Raw genomic sequence first — 16624 nt, 5'->3', positions numbered from 1 at the left:
TAATGACCCTTTGAGAACCGACCTGTCCTTAGAGAGGACACCAACATTCCCATAAATGTCCAACACAGAAAACAGCATTTTCAAAAAGCAGGCTATGGTGTGTCTTACTTTAGGGAGTGTTCTCTGCAGAGGATAAAAATCACAGAGTGCAGTCATTTTCAACTTTTCCCCAGTGATCTACATTCCCTGGGGCTTTCCCAATTCTCCCCAGCCACCCCACCCCCACTCACAATCACAGGCCCTCGGGGCTCAGCTTCTGAAAGTCAGTTTGAATGACAAATACAGCCCGGGAAAGTCACTGTCCCGGCCAGATTTCACTTCCCTAACCTCCCGAGGTCCCAGATTTCCAATACAAAGAAGAGCTGCGGTGGGGAGTTTCCCTGAAAGAGACCTTCACTTGAGGACCTGGGAACCAGGCCTTCTCCAAGAAGGGCTTTCTCTTTCCTGAACCTTACCTCAACAAGGACCCAGGAAACCCAGTCGGCAGGCTTCTTTTCCCTAGTAGTTAGAGGACTGTCTAGTAGCCGGTTTTGATTTGGTTTGTTTGTTTGGGGTCTTTGGTCTTGACTCTCCATAGCTCTAGCTGGTCTGAAGAGGGCACCATGCCTACCTTTCACCATTGGTTTTTCGTAGTTTTTAGACACTAGTGAATTTCAGTATATTTATTGACTAGCATCAACTTAACCTTCCTCCCTCCCTTCCCGCCTCCTTTTCCTCTTTCTTCCTCCCCCGCCCTTCTTCCTCCTTCCCCCCTCCCTGGCCTGTAATCTCAGCACTTGAGAGACTAAGGTAAAAGGACTGCTATCACTTTGACACCAACCTGGATAGTTCCGGGCTAGCCTGGGCTACAATCTGGTGAATTCTGAGCTACGGTGTGAGATCTTGTTGCATAAAGAAAAAGAAAGAAAAATATTTGGGTGCCCTACATTCTGAACTATAATGAACACATCAGTATCACAGGAGAATGCTCCCTGCAATAAATGTGCTTGGGTATCACAAGTCTTTATGTGGTCTTTATGGACCACAGACTGGACAAGAAAGGCCTCGGAGGTCACAGCAAAGGTGAGGCTTTATACAAACCCTCCCCGATCTCATATATGCCTAAATTAGAGTGAGAATAAAAGCTATTAATGTAATTTGCTTCATCATTAGAATGAGTAAATGTTGAATTATTTCATTTCCAAAGCAATGTCAATGTTCTATTTAAAGTTAACTTGAGCTGGGTGGGGGTAGCACACACTCTTAATCCCAGCAGAGTGGCAGCACAAACCAACCAACCAAACAAACAAACAAACAAAACCTGCCTCAAAAAACAAAACAAAGAAAGTTAATTAAAGTTTATATTATGAAGGGAATACAGACTCCATCTTAGGATAGGGCCACCATCTTAGACCACCTGCTGGACTCAGTTCCAGGAAGGACCTCAGGAATGTGCCATGACAACTAGAACAGATACAGGGCAGTATCCTCCTGTAGACATTCTGTCTGCGGTTTATGGCCCTTGAAGATATCTAGATAATCCAGCTGAGCAGCCCAGATAATCCTGCTCAGCAAGTTGTGATTCCCCGCCAAAAAGTCCAATCCAATAGTTTCAAATGTGGTTTCGTGCCAAAAGTCTAGACCAGTAATTTCAAAAAATCACCTTGCCCCTATCCCTTCCACCCAAATCCCAAGTTGCTAAAGTATGTAATTCCCAGCTTGCGGTTTTTCCCTATAAAAACCTCTACCCCTGGGCCGCCACTGCCGAATTTCCCTCCTGGAGTGGCTCAGGTTTGAACCTGACAATAAAAGGGCCCTTATGTACTTGCATCAGAAACCAGCTCTTTGGTGGTCTCTGGGGGGTCTCACAAAATGGATACAACAATATCATTGTATAGAAAAACACTGGTAGGAAAAAAAGCTCATTCAACACATGTTCATTTTATATTGGAAAACATTTCTGTTACTTTTCAAAATATTGAAGAAGTAGCCATGTTTAAACTTCTTTTTGGTGTTTTTTTCCGTGTGTGTGTGTGTGTGTGTGTGTGTGTGTGTGTGTGTGTGTGTGTGTGTGTACCAGGTCATCAGGCTTGGCAGCAAGGGCTTTTACCCACAAAACTATCCTGCATACTTCCTTAAAAAATAAAAATGAAAACAAGGTCTCCTGTATCCTGAGCTGGCATTTTTTTTTTTTTTTTTGGTTGGTTGGTTTAGGCTCTCAGGTGTGTTAAGTTTTTTGTTTTGGGTTTTTTTTTTTTTAAGATTTATTTATTTATTTATTTTATGTGCACTGCTGTTTTGCCTGCATGTATGTCTATGTAAGGGTGTCAGATCCCCTGAAACTGGAGTTACAAACAGTTATGGGTGCTGGGAATTGAACCTGGGTCCTCTGGGAGAGCAGCCAGGGCTCTTAACTGCTGAGCCATCTCTCCAGCCCCTGTGTGTGTGAGTTTTTTAAGACAAGGTCTTTCTATGTATCTGTTGCTGCCCTGAAACTCACTACGTAGACCAGGCTGGTTTCAGACTTACAGAATTCCACCTACATTTGCCTCCTGAGTCCTTCAGTTAAAGGTTTGTGCCACCATGACCAGCTCAGGCCGATCTTAAATTCTCTATGTAATGGAAAAACCTTTAACCTTTTTAAATTGTGTTTTATTTTTACTGTGTGTGTATGTGTGTGTGTGTGTGTGTGTGTGTGTGTGTGTGTGTGTGTGTGTGTGTATATGTTTGGGTGCCTGTAGAAGCCAAATGAGGATGTCAGATTCCCTAGAGCAGGAGTTATTAACTGCTGTTGACTGTAGCCCACACCTTGAACTTTTGATCCTCTGTCTTATACCTCCTGAATGCTGGGATTCCAAGCCTGCACCATCATACTTGGTTTGTGTATGCTGAAGACTGACATCAGGTCTTTGTACATTCTAGGCAAGCACATTACCAACCTGAGCTACGTCCCCAGCTTAAACATATACCAGAAGCTCAGAAATGTTTCATTTGTTCAGTAAAATCAGTGTAAGTCTATGGATAGCTGCATATGAAAGTTAAAAAAGAAACAAGAGCACCTTCTACCTTCTAAATCGATTTTCTTCAGCCAGGTGGTGGTGGCACACGCCTTTAATCCCAGTACTCCAGAGGCAGAGGTGGGTGGATCTCTGAGTTTGAGGCCAGCCTAGTCTACAGAGTGAGTTCCAGGACACACAGAGAAACCTTATCTCAAAAAAAAAAAAAAAAAAAAAAAAAACCTTTGCTTTTCCTCTAGCTGTTAGTTTCTCTTGAGCACATAGTTGGTTCTCTGCATTGTGACTGTTCCCTTAGAGATGTTTGTTCACCTAACAAGAAATTACTGAACTCCAAATGTCCATAGTACCAAGGCTGCCATCTGATACCAGACTAAGACAATAATTGTCCTAGCCAGTTGTAAGAAGCACAGACATCAGATATACTTCTGCACTGGTTAAAGACATGGACTGCTGGGTCTTACCTTCAGCTGCTAAATCAGAAAGCCTGTGACCAGGAAACGGGTCCAGCTCCTGCATGATGCTGGACAACATGAGAGCTTGAAAAGCAGGAGAGGTGGGAAGGATGGTTGTATCTCCAGCATGAACTTGTGGGGTGATGATGCCATTTTTCTTATACAATAATTAGTGTGTGTGTGTGTGTGTGTGTGTGTGTGTGTGTTCCGTGTGTGTCCAGCAGCCAGAGGTCAGTCTTGAGCGTCATTCCCCAGTTGTTATCCATCCACACTGTTACTTTTAGACAGGGTCTGTCATTATCCTGGAGCTCACCAAGTAGGCTATCCTGGCTGGCCAGAGGGCCCCCAGGGACCTTCCTGTCCATTGCTCCCCAATATTGAGATTATAAGTATGTGCCTCCATGCCTGGCTTTTGTCTGTGGGTTCTGGGAATCGAACCTAGGACCTTATGTTTGCATGGCAAGTACTTTACTGGCAGAGCTATCTCCCCAGCTCCAGAATAACAGTTAGTAAAGCTGAGAGTACTTTACAAACAAGCACGTCTACTCTCCTCTCCTGCATGTGCGTTAGAAGAAAATAAATGGCTACTACTTCTGTGGAAGGAACATGACCTGAGGGAGTAAATGTTACCTCTGTGGAAGCCCTGTACTATCCAGGACGGACAGCCCTCCACGGCGAGATCCTTCCATGGAGATGAGGATTTCTTTCACTACCAACTAGGTGAACATTTTTCTCTTGTGATGCTTCTCCTCTGCTGTTGGTCCACTTTAAACAATGCCTTGGGCGGGAGGTGGCCATTCGGGGACTCAAGAAGTAAGACAGAGGACGAAAGCGACCCACAGAGCAATCAGAGGAGACACAGATCCGTAGAACCCGCTCTCCCCTCCCCTCCAAACTGAGCAGAATGAACGATAGTCCATAATGGCCTAGCAGAGGACACGTGCCCCAAGCTCAGAGAAGAGAAGCTTGAAGAGACAGGAGATTGTCCCCAAGAGCTGATGTGAAAACCCAGAGGCCAAGACTGTCCGCCGTGAAAGGGAATTTACCACCTCATCCTTCTAACAAGGAACAAAACAAAAAGCATGAGCTGGGGGTTTCGTGCCTCAGTGCTGGGTGTGTTCCCAGGAAATCGGAGGCCAGCCTGGGTGCTACATAGTGAAACCCTCTCACCCTACCACCACCAAAAAAAAAAAAAAAAAAAAGATATGAGGACAATCTGGCTGTGACATCTGTCACTCATGATTGTCTGAGCCCATTCAGCTGGTCTGTGTTAGGAGGGAGTCTCGTTTCTCCCTCCTGGGTCCATGAGTTTCCCCCACTTGAAGCTGCACCCTTAGTTGATGTACCCCTTCCCTGCCAGAGAGGGACCGTTCTTCACTCAAGAGTGTTGAAGCAGCTGTCGGCCCCACCACCTCCTCACCCCATTAGAACCTCCAAAAGAACACACAAACAACTACAAAATAAAGAATAAGATCACCATTCTAGAGCCAGGCCTGGTGACAGGACCCAGCAATTTCTTGACACAGGAGGATCTCAAGTTCAAGGTCAGCTCAGGCTAAGTGCCAAGACCTTCTCTCAAAACGAGCAAACAAATAAACAAGAAAACATTTGGGTGTGGTATCTCGGGACTAGAATCCTAGAATTTGGGAAGTTGATGCTAAAGGATTGTCATGAATCTGAGACCAACCAGGGCTATGTTAATAAACTCTGTGAGCCACAGAGTGAGACCATGTCAGAAAACAAACAAACAAAACAGACAAAACCTCCGCCTTCTAAAGAACAAAAACCTTGCCCTTCTAGAAAGAGAAAAACAACTAACTCTTCTAAAAGGTTAGGACATAACAATAAGTGGGGACCCATGAATAAGATGCCATAAATCAATAGTTCCCGTGTATGTATGTGTGCATGCGTATGACTGTGTTTGAGTATGTTTGTATATGTGTAAGAATGTGTGTGTGAGTGCAGGTATGTGAGTGTGTGAGAATGCACCTGTGTGAGTGTGCATGTGTATGACTGTGTGAGGGTGCACATGTGTGAGTGTGTATACATGTATGAGAGTGTGTTATGTGTGAGTGTGTATACATGTGTGTGAGAGTGTGTTATGTGTGTGAGAATGCACCTGTGTGAGTGTGCATGTTTGTGACTGTGTGAGAGTGAACATGTGTGAGTGTGTATTTATCTTGAGCTCTTTCCCCTGGGTGCTGTGGATCCAGGAATCTGTATTTGTCTGTTTGCGTTTGTTTCTGCCCCACAGGCTGGTTTGGGGAGCACACAGTCACCCTAGGTGAGGAAGGAGGGCGTAAGCAAAGGGGACAGGGATAGTGTCCTCTGAGAACACTTGGCTCGGGGACTGTGTTTACTTCAGCTCCAGGCTCCTGCTCAAGGTTGCCAGCTGCCAAGCCTGCCTTTCCTTTGCTTCCTCTCTGGGGTCTCCCACTTCCTGTGCCCAGAGAAGTTTCTTTCCTGCCTATTCCATGTTTATTTCCTTTTCCCACATCCTCACCCTTGGCCTCTCTTCTGCCAAACTCTCCGACATAAGGAAGTGGTGACCTGATTCCATTCCCCCAGCTGTTTCAGCCTTTAAAAACAGCTCTTTTAAAAATGTGCCCATGCTGGGCAATGGTGGCACTCACCTTTAATCCCAGCACTAGGGAGGCAGAGAGGAGGATCTCTGTGAGTTCTAGGCCAGCCTGGTCTACAAAGTGAGTTCCAGGACAGCCAGGACTACACTGAGAAACTCTGTCTCACAAACAAACATTGCCCAGGAAAGCCACACGAGGTGGCCCATGCTTGTAATCACAACACTCTTGGACTGAGGATGGCTCACTTACACAAGTTCAAGGACAACTTGGCCAGTTCCAGGTCAGGCAGAGCATGGTGTGAACTATCTTAAAAAAAAAAAAAAAAAAAGACTCAGGCTATCATCCCCATGGTAAGGAAATAAACAGTAAATTAAACTAGTAATAATAGCATATGTATATAATCCTATCCTTTAGGAAGCTGAGGCAGGAGGATCTCAAATTTGAAGCCCACATGGACTGCATAGTGAGTTCCAGGCCAATCTAGGTTACTGAGGGAGACTTTATCTCAAAAACTAAAAATCCACTGGGCATGGTAGTGCACCCCTAAAATCCTAGCACTCAGGAGGTCAGAAGTTCAAGTTCATCCTTGAATTCGCATAGTAAGTAAGGTAAAGGCCAGACTGGACTACATGAGACTATCCAAAACAGGACTGTGGAGGAGAGGGGAGCCTAACAGGGTTATACTTGATGCTGGTGGGCCTTGAATATCTTGGCTGAAGAGGCCTGTGCACTCATCTGCTGTTAATAAGAGTACCCTCATGGGAGCTGGAGGGATGGCGCAGTGGTTAAAAGCACTGGCTGCTCTTCAAGAGGACCTAGGTTCAATTCCTAGCACCCACATGGCAGCTTACAACTGTCTGTAACTTCAGTTCCAGGGAATCTGATACCCTTACACAGATATGCCTGCAAGCAAAATGCTGATACACATGAAATAAATAAATAAATAAATAAATAAATAAATAAATAAATAAATAAATAAATAAATAAATAAATAAATAATTTTAAAAAGCAAAAGAATACACTCATGTATTAGTTTGGTCATTAACAACGAAATCTTAGGAGGTCCAAGCTCTTTGTGTTCTGGCTGAGAATTTTATCATTGTTTAACTAATGAAGCATTTATAAACTCTAGTAAACACTCCAGAGGTGATGCCCCACTGGAGAAACAACACAGAACAAAGTGTTCTTTAAGCATGGTGCTACAAACCCAGAAGATGTTTAATATACTTGGAATGCATGCCGCCTAATCACACTCTGGGCTAAGCCAGAGCCAACAGCAAGGAACTCTAAATTTTCATCCAGACTTCTCACCAGTGACCTGGGGTCTATGCAAATCTATCTTTTGATTCCAACGATGCTTAACTCTTCTCAATGTTAAGTAAGATGGAGAATTTTGCTAGCTTGTGTCTGGTTTTGGATTTGATGCTGGGAATCAAACCTAGGACCTCACTAACCAAACACTGTACCACTGAGCTACAGACCCAGTCTAGAAAGCTTATGTTTAAGTTTATTAGTGTCTTGTGTTTGGCGTTTTGTTTGTTCTTTTGTGACTCAAGATAGTTTTGAACTCCTGGGGATCCTGCCTCAGCTGCCCCCCCCCCCAGCCCCCAAGCTCTGGGATTACATGTGCCATCATGTCTGGGTTTTTTGTTGTTGTTATTTTGTTTTGTTTTTGCTTTTGTTTGTTTGTTGTTTTGGCTTTTTGAGACAGTGTTTCTCTGTGTAGCCCCGGCCAGCCTGAAACTTGTTCTGTAAATCAGGCTGGCCTCAAACTCAAGAGACCCACCTGCTTCTGCCTCCCAAGTGCTGGGATTAAAGGCGTGTGCCACCACACCACCCGGCTCGGCTTTGTTTTGTAAAGGCAACAGGTTAGGAGTTTGACTAGTATAAACAAAGTCTTCAGTTTGATGGCCAGAAAAATAAAACAAAATAAGAGACTATAGAGTTTTCTTAGTAATTTCCAAACTTTTTCCTCCCTCTGAACTTTTAAATACAGACTGTTAATTATAGAAAGAACTGTGAAGATTTTTGGTTATATCAGGGGACTAGAACAAAGGCAAAACCAAAAAAGACTAAATTGGCATTTAAATTTGTAATAATCCTGATTATTGAAGAGGTGGTATTTGCAGCGATCTTTGATTTACTCATCAAAGGTTTAAAAAACATTTTTTTAAAAAATGTTACTGACTTAGTTGCTAAGAGCACCTGTTGCTCTTGTAGGGGTCCTGGGTTTAGTTCCCCGACTCCACATCAGGCCAGAACCACCTGTAAGTCCAGGCCCAGAGGACCTAATGCCCTCTTTTGGCCTCAGAAGACATGTGCACAGACATGCAAGCAGACAAAACACACCCACCCCAACACAGACTACTAAGAGTGTTGTGTTAAGCCCTGGCAGATTGGGACCATGGCCAAGACAAAAGTCACTTTAGAGACCATAGTGGCTGGGCTGGCACCAAGCCACCAAGCATGATGACTAGTATTTGATCCTAGGGACCCACAAAATGGAAGGAGAAAACTGACTCCCAAAAGTTATCATCATCCTCTAACCTCCACATGTATATTCATGGCATGTTCACACACACACACACACACACACACACACACACACACACACACACAAATACAGCTAACTTTTAAAAATTAAAAAGAAAAAGAAACTCCAGTTGACACATGTGGACTTGCGGGTTTATAACCCCAGCAACGAGAAGGCTGAAGCAGGAGCTGAAGACAAAGGCGATCAGAACACTCAAGCAGAGCTTCCTTATAAGAGAAAGAAACCACAACAACTTATAATAAAATAAACTTAGGACATACAAACATGGGTTTTTATCTTAACACATCTTCCTAGAGGCCCGTCCACTGCTCCGGCACTGGCTCCTGTCTACTAAGTAATTCATAGGCTGGCTGAGATAAAACTGCGCACAGAGGAGGGAGAGCAGGGTCCTCACATGCTAGGAGGTGGGGCGCTGCTGTCCTGTGCTCCTATGCCAGGCTTTGCCTTTTTGGTTTTTGTTTTTTTTCCTCTCTTATATGGCTGAGGACAAATCAGAACGTTAGTGGTATGACAGCTAGAGCTGAGATAAAAGTCCTAGGACATTAAAGTCATTCATCTTATTTTTCAATACGGCAGAATGTCAATTAAAAAATAAATAAATAAACAGAGCCAGGAGCACAGAGCTGTGTTTAAGTCTTGCTCCATCACTGTGTGAGTTTGGGAAAACTGCTCAGCCTCTCTGTCCCTCCAAATCCTTCCCTATCTTTTCTAAGACTGATGCCAGGCAATTATTACACCCCCTCTCCCCCTACAATAGAACTTGTCTGGCTGTCTGGGTGTGGTAGTGCAAGCTTTGAACTGTTTCTTGTCCCCAGTATTCTATCAGATAGCTGAAGCAGGAGGATGGAGAGAGAGAGAGAGAGAGGAGAGAGAGAGAGAGAGAGAGAGAGAGAGAGAGAGAGAGAGAGAGAGAGAGAGAGAGAGAGAAAAGCTGTTAGTGCTTGGCAGACGGTTTTAGCCAGTGAACCGGTCATCTTGTCTGAGTTCATGCGTTCTCTTTTCTTTGTTCTTTTTGGTATTTTGAGACAGAGGCTCACTGTGTAGCCCTGGCTAGCATAGACCGACCAGTCTAGCCTTGAATTCACAGAGGTCCTCTTGCCTCTACCTCCAGAGTACTAGAATTAAAGGCACCACTCCTGGCTTTTTTCCTTTATTTTAAATTACAAAGTATGCATTTATTTTATGTGTGTTAGTGTTTTGTCTGCATGTATTTCTATGTGAGGGTGTTTGATCCCCTGGAACTGGAGTTTTAAATAGTTGTGAGCTGCCATATGGGTGCTGGGAATTGAACCTCGATCCTCTAAACTTCTGAACCTTCTCTCCAGCCCCTGTTTTTAGTTTTTAAAAGATCTTTTAATGTGTGATTGTTTTGCCTGTGGGTATGCATATGCCTGGTACCCACAGAGGCCAGAAGAGGGTACTGGGCCCCCTGGAACTGACTGCAAGCCACCATATGGCCATTAGGAACAGAACCCAGTTCCTCTGCAAGATCCACAGATGCTTCTAACTGTTGTGCTTCTACGTATATTTACTGCAGCTGGATATGGTGGCACACACATGTGATCCCAGCACTTGGGAGGGAGGTAGAAGCAGTAAGATCATGAGTTCAAGTCCAGCCCCAGCTACATAGTAAGCCTGGGGCCAGCTTGGGCTACAAGAGACACTAAAAAAACAAAACAAAACAAAACACAAATAATTTACACAAATGTCTTGATTGTCATTGCAAATTTTGTTTTCTTTTGTTCCAGGTCAGTCCTCGTGTGCCAGGCAAGTGTTCTACTACTGAGCTACATTCTTGGTCCCATAGTGTGCATGATTAACCATAGGTTTTTACTACAACAGACATTAGCATCGGAGAAAGCACTGGAGAATGGGAAGAATAGATGGGGAAGGCAAGGTAGAAGCACTAGTTGCTCATTTAAACAACCTTCAGTGTCTATGAAGCAAGGTGGTTCCTCCTGTGAATCCAGCAGTTGTTTCTGGGGCCTGGGCTGGAGAGTGGGGCCTTTGTGTTCTCTAACTATTTCAGCAACATGGAGTCTAGGGTGAATGACCTCATGAATTCTACTCAGACTTTTGGAATCTTTTCTGGTCATTTGGAGCGATAACTGAGGCCCACAGGTGCTGGATAGACAACCCAGATCCCTACCTAAGTGGGATCCGGGTTGGCCACCTTTCCATAGCGCTTCAGGCCGGTGGTTTCCGTGGTTGCTGTCTGTGGGTTCTGAGTGTGGCTTGACTGGGTTCTTTCTGTCTGAAACCACAGGCTCTGGCTCTTCCACATGAACCTTGTTTCCAAACCAGCTGGAGCAAATCACTGTTAAGATAACTTAGGTGCCTCCCCCAGGCTGACACAGAAGATGCAGATAACACCAAGAGAGGGCTTCTAGAGCCTTCTTGTCACCAGACACTCCCATTGCAGGAATGCTCACAATGTACTTAGAGGAAATACACGGATGTACTTAGGAAATATCTGTGAATGTTTCGGAACTTTTACGAGAAATATCCCTGCCAGCGCCATCTATTTTAGGAGGTGATTACTCACTGAAAAGTTTTCTTTTGTTTTGTTTTATTTTATTTTATTTTTAAAATTTAGGGTCTTGTTATATAACTGAGGTTGGCTTTGAACTCAGAGCTTCTCTTGCCTCCTGAGTACTTACTGGGCATGCCCAGTATGCTTCACTGTGGCTGGCTTTTGAGAAAGAGGGCATCTTAGCAAGGAACAAAGTTTGTAAAAGTGCAGGAATATTTCACCACGGGCGGGCGTGATGGCTTGGTAGGTAAAGGTACTTGCTACCAAGCCCGATGACCTGAGTTTGATCCCTGGAACTGGCACAGCAGGAGAGAATTGAGTGTGGAAAGCTGTCCTCTGACCTCCACACCCACAGGCTCAGGCACACCCAGGGACACCTACCTACACCCACTCAATAAGTAAATAAATGGAATAGAAAAGAATATTTGTCAACATTTTAAAAGCTGGAATGATGGCTTGACCTGCAGTTCCAGCTACGGAGAAGGCTGAAGCAAGAGGATGAAAAATTCAGGCTCTCAAAGTGAACTCAAGTCTGGATTAGGGAACAGAGTGAGCCTGTCTCAAAATTTAAAAAGGGCTGAAAGTATTCTTAGTGGGAAAGCACTTTCCTAGCCAGCACAAGATCCTAGGTTCAATCCTTGTCACCACCTAAAACAAACAACATACAACATACACACACACACACACACACACACACACACACACACACACACACACACGGCTGGCATGGTGACATACACACAAGGCTGGCATATATGTATATGTATATGTATATGTATATGTATATGTATATGTATATGTATATGTATATGTATATGTATATCTACATATATGTATATGTATATATCTACATATATGTATATATCTACATATATGTATATCTACATATATGTAGGGCTGGCGCAGGCACACACTTATAATTCTTGGGAGGTAGCAGGATGATCAGGAGTTTCAGGTCATATTCAGCTACATGACAGGTTCAAGTCCAGCCTGGGCTACATGAGACTATGTCTCAAAGGGGTTGGAAGCTAATGGGTTCTGGGCAGAGTTTTCTATGATTTTACTTTGCAGAGAAATTGGATCCAGTTGAGGACCTTAATTCCTAAGGAAATGTGCATAGAGAGACATTTACTAATAGGTCGCCAGGGCTTCGCTATGTGGCTTAGACTGACTTCAAACTTCAGGGCAGGCATTACAGGTATGGGCCACCATCACACTTAATAGTTACCAGTATATTGTGCACACTGAAACTATACCTCTGTCTGGTTTAAAGTTTCATAAAATATATGTCTTATATAATTACGACTGGAGTCCATAGTTTGGGAGTAGGCTTTCTCACCGGGCCTCAACAGACCAAATATGCTGGATAGTTTCAAGTCAACTTGACACAAGCTACAGTTATCTAAAAGGAGGGAACTTCAATAGAGAAAATGCCTCCATAAGATCTGACTGTACCGTTAGCATCATGTCGGAAAGCATGGCGGCATGCAGGCAGACCTGATGCTGGAGAGGTAATTGAGATTTCTACATCTGGATCCACAGGCAGTAGGAAGAGAAAGTGAGCCACGAGGCCTGGCTTGAGCTTCTGAAACCTCAAAGCCCACCCAGTAGTGACACACTTTCTCCAACAAAGCCACATCTACTCCAACAAGGCTACACCTCTTAATAGTGCCATTCCTTGTGGACCAAGCATTCGAACACATGAGTCTATGGGGGCCATTGTTACTCAAGCTTCCACGGTCAGGTATGCATCCTTGCTGGACCCAGGGACCCTGAGGGAGAGACAGAGCCTCGAAGGGATAGAAATCATTTGCTGCTTAGAATTTGCAGGAGTTGTGGAGTTTGCTGTACAGATACGGTCTTCTTGCGGTACAACCCAACTCATCGTGTTCAAACACCAGTGTCACAGCTACTTAGCTGCCCAACCGTGGCCACACTGTGGCTCAGTTTCCTCATCTGTGACAGGAAGAAGCAGAAGCATCCACCCCTTCAGTTTCTCTGTGACTACTAAATAAGTATTAGTGCCACACAAAATGGCTGGTACCTAGTAAACACTCAATAAATAATAACTGAGATTGAGAAGTGGCTGTAAATCTCAACAGATAAGTGCAAATGCTATGTAAATGCTAGATAGTAAAACACCAAGTTAACAAGAATAAAGCTCAGGTGGATCTTTAAAAAAAAAGATCTGTCTGTAAGGCATTTTCTTAATCAATAATTGCTATGAGGGCCCAGCCCATTGTGGGTGGTGCATCGCTCAGCTGGTAGTCCTGGGTTTTATAAGAAAGCAGGATGAAGCAAGCCAGTAAGCAGCATCCCTCCATGGCCTCTGCATCAGCCCCTGCCTCCAGGTTCCTGTCCTGTTTGAGTTCTTGCCCTAACTTCCCTCAATTAGGGACAATGATGTGGAATTATAAGCCAAATAAACCCTTTCTTCCCCAGCTTGCTTTCGGTTGTGGTATTTTATCATAGCACTAGAAACCCTAACTGAAACTCCAGAGCAAAATCAAAATGGAGCCATGCACATGGAAGTTATTTGTCATCAGACTGAAAGCAAGTAAGACGTTATACAAGCCTTTAAGAAATCAGGCCAGTGAGAGACAGCCAAGTTTTCCAAGCAGAGCATTACAAAGGGCTTCTGCTTCAATGCTTACACCCTTTCATCCTTTGGCTCACAAAGGAACCTGAAGTGGATCTGCAGCTAACCCATCACTTCTATTGTTCTGTCTTCCAGACCCCTCCTCTACAAAGGAAGCAGCCCCGAGACAACCAATACACTTTTGCCGCTTGTTTTTGTCCTTTTTATCTCCTTTCAGGCTACAAAACCATCTGTCCAGCCAACGGTAGCGTTTCTCATATCTTACAGAAGTACTGCCTGATTCTAGAACCAAAACCAAGGCCACTTAAGATCATCAAACCAAAGCCAGGGCTGGTGGCTCACGGCTGTGATCCCAGCACTTGAGAGATTCAGATAGAAGTGTTGCCACAAGTTTGAGGCTAGCCTGGGCTACATAGCAAGACCTTGTCTCCAAAAGCCCAATAAAATGTCAAGAAACAGATGTTTGAGCTAAACTGTAGTTTTTTATTTGCACGGTTGTCAGTTTTGAAATTAAAAAAGAAAAAAATCCAAACCCACAACTAAATAAATAAATATCAAAGCACAGCAATCACCATGATTGCAGCACTCTCCTGCCTCCGACTTCTAGACTCAACAAATAAAAACACAGACTATCCCGTGAAATTGAACTTTAAGTCAACAACAAGCGAATTCACACTGTAACCCAGGCTGGCCTGGAATTCACTATGTAGCCAAGGCTGACCTCAAACTCCTGATAATCCTCTTGCCTTAGCCATCTCAGTCTTAGGATGAATCATCAGTCATCCCTCTTGGCTACTAAGTATCTTTCTGTCTGGTTCAAAATCCGGCTTCTGGAGCTTTGGTACGTGAGCTAACATCACCTACCGCAGTCTTGACCACATCTGTGAAAAGGATTAGGAATAGCTTTTCTTTGTAGCGTTGTTTTGAGGATTATATGGGATAGACAGAAGAGAACAAGAACAAAAATAAAGGAGATGGTGTGTGTGTAAGGGTTTGGCACAGTTCCTAGCTCAGAACAAACAATCCATTCTGACTGTTACTATTAGCGAGAGAACACAGTGAGAAAACAAAACGGCTCAGAAGGTACCTGGGGCCTCTGATTTGTCACCCATGACCCTCACTCATCTACACGAACCTGAGGAGGTGTGGCTTCATTTAGTGGACACTCATTTGAGTAGACACTAAGAAGCAGCACCCAGGAATGAAAGCTACAGTGTCGATGGAGTAGAGTCGCTTATGACAAGTCCTTTCATATGTATTTCACCTAAAAATTTTTTTTGGTTTTCTTTTTTAAAGATTTATCCATTTTTATTTTATGGGAAGGGGTGTTTGCATGTATGTGCACCACATGCACGCAGTGCCGACAGAGGCAATTGAATCCCCTGGAACTGGAATTATAAGTAATTGTGAGCTGCCACATGGGCACTGGGAACCAAACCTGGGTCTTCTGGAAGAGCAGCCTGTGCTTTTAACCACCGAGCCATCTCTCCAGCACCTTAGCCTTGAACTCTTTATCCTCCTGTCTCTACTTTCCAAGTGTTAGAATCACAGACATTTCCATTCCGGGCTAGATTTTGTTTGTTTGTTTTGTGTGATTTTAAATGTAATATTTTTAATTTATTCTTTGAAATTTTCATATATGTATCTTGATCATATCTACCCCTTGCTTTCCCCCTTTCGCTCCCCCCAACACCCCATCCTCCCAGCTCCATAACTTATTTTTTTAAAAATAATTTCCTGACTCACATTAGCACTGCCCGTATCACATGGATGTGAGCCATACCCTGGAGTCTAGGCAGCCTGCTGGAGACCACATCCCTTTAGAAAAATACTCTCCCTTCTCCAGCAGCCATCAGTTGCCAATAGCTCAGTTTATAAAGTCACTATGTAGATCGGGCAGTTTATAAAGTCACTATGTAGATCGGGCTGGCCTCAGACTCATAGGAATCTGCCTGCCTCTGTGCCCAGATGCTAGGACTAAGGGGGTGCACCACAATATCCACATTTTTTATATATATAAAAAAAAGCTTTTTAAACTTTTATTTTCATTTTGTGTCTGGGGTGTTCTGCTTACATGAATGTCTGTACACCATATGCCTGCAGTGCACCCAGAGACCAGAAGAGGGCACTGAATGCCATGGAACTGGAGTTACAGATGGTTGTGGGCTGTCATGTGGATGCTGGGAATCTGTCTTGGGTCCTCTGGAAGAGCAGCCAGCGCTCTTAACTACTGAAGGAAGTGTCACTCCAGGCCCAGTACTGGACTTTCAACTGGTTTGATTTTGTGCAGGTCTTGTGTGGGTAACCACAACAACCATATCACATTGAGAACACAGTATTTCTTGTATTCTTTCTATACCCTGGCTCTTATATTCTTCCTGCCCTCTTCTTCTTCAGTGAGGTTTCCTGAGCCTTTCAGAGGTAGAGTGGGGTCTGATTTCTTTGAGATGGGCTTTTTTGTGTGGCCTAGCCTGGCTTCACATTCAGCATTCGGAAGTTATACAATATGCTGGGGTTATAGGCATACACCATCCCATACAGCTACAAATGTGTGTATTATGTAAAAAATGAAGGACAGAGTCTTTCACACAGCTCATGATAGACTTGAACTCACAGTAATTCTCCTGTCTCAGCCTCCTAAGTGCTGGGATTGCACTTAGGCAATCACACTCAGATAAAAATATGTTTGGACTTGGGTTTTTCTTTTTTTTTTTTCTTTCTTTTTTTTTTTTTCTTTTTGAGACAGAATCTTGACATGCAGCCCTGGTTGACCTGCAACTTACTAAGTAGACCAGGCTGCCCTTGAATTCACAGAGATCCTCCTGCCTGTCTTTCAAATGTCAGGAATAAAGGCGTACACTACAATACCCCCTTGAAAAGATGTATTTTGAAGAAAACTTAAGACCGT

At 43.9% G+C, this 16624-nt stretch overlaps 1 protein-coding gene and 1 long non-coding RNA gene across 9 annotated transcripts in view; both read right to left on the bottom strand.

The window, feature by feature from the left end:
* Positions 1 to 16624, bottom strand: part of Palm2akap2 (PALM2 and AKAP2 fusion) — a 477882-nt gene that overhangs the window by 114024 nt on the left and 347234 nt on the right. The window lies entirely within an intron of this gene.
* On the bottom strand, positions 2653 to 11774 carry LOC143271852 (uncharacterized). The gene is made up of 2 exons (XR_013049127.1): positions 5568 to 11774; positions 2653 to 5437 (listed from the first exon to the last, which is right to left on the bottom strand). It is a non-coding gene; the product is annotated as an uncharacterized LOC143271852 (long non-coding RNA).

Source organism: Peromyscus maniculatus, chromosome 2 (assembly GCF_049852395.1).
Source record: "Peromyscus maniculatus bairdii isolate BWxNUB_F1_BW_parent chromosome 2, HU_Pman_BW_mat_3.1, whole genome shotgun sequence".
Lineage (NCBI taxonomy): Eukaryota > Metazoa > Chordata > Mammalia > Rodentia > Cricetidae > Peromyscus > Peromyscus maniculatus.
The sequence above is the reverse complement of the archived record's forward strand: the minus strand, read 5'-3'. Positions and strand labels throughout refer to the sequence as shown.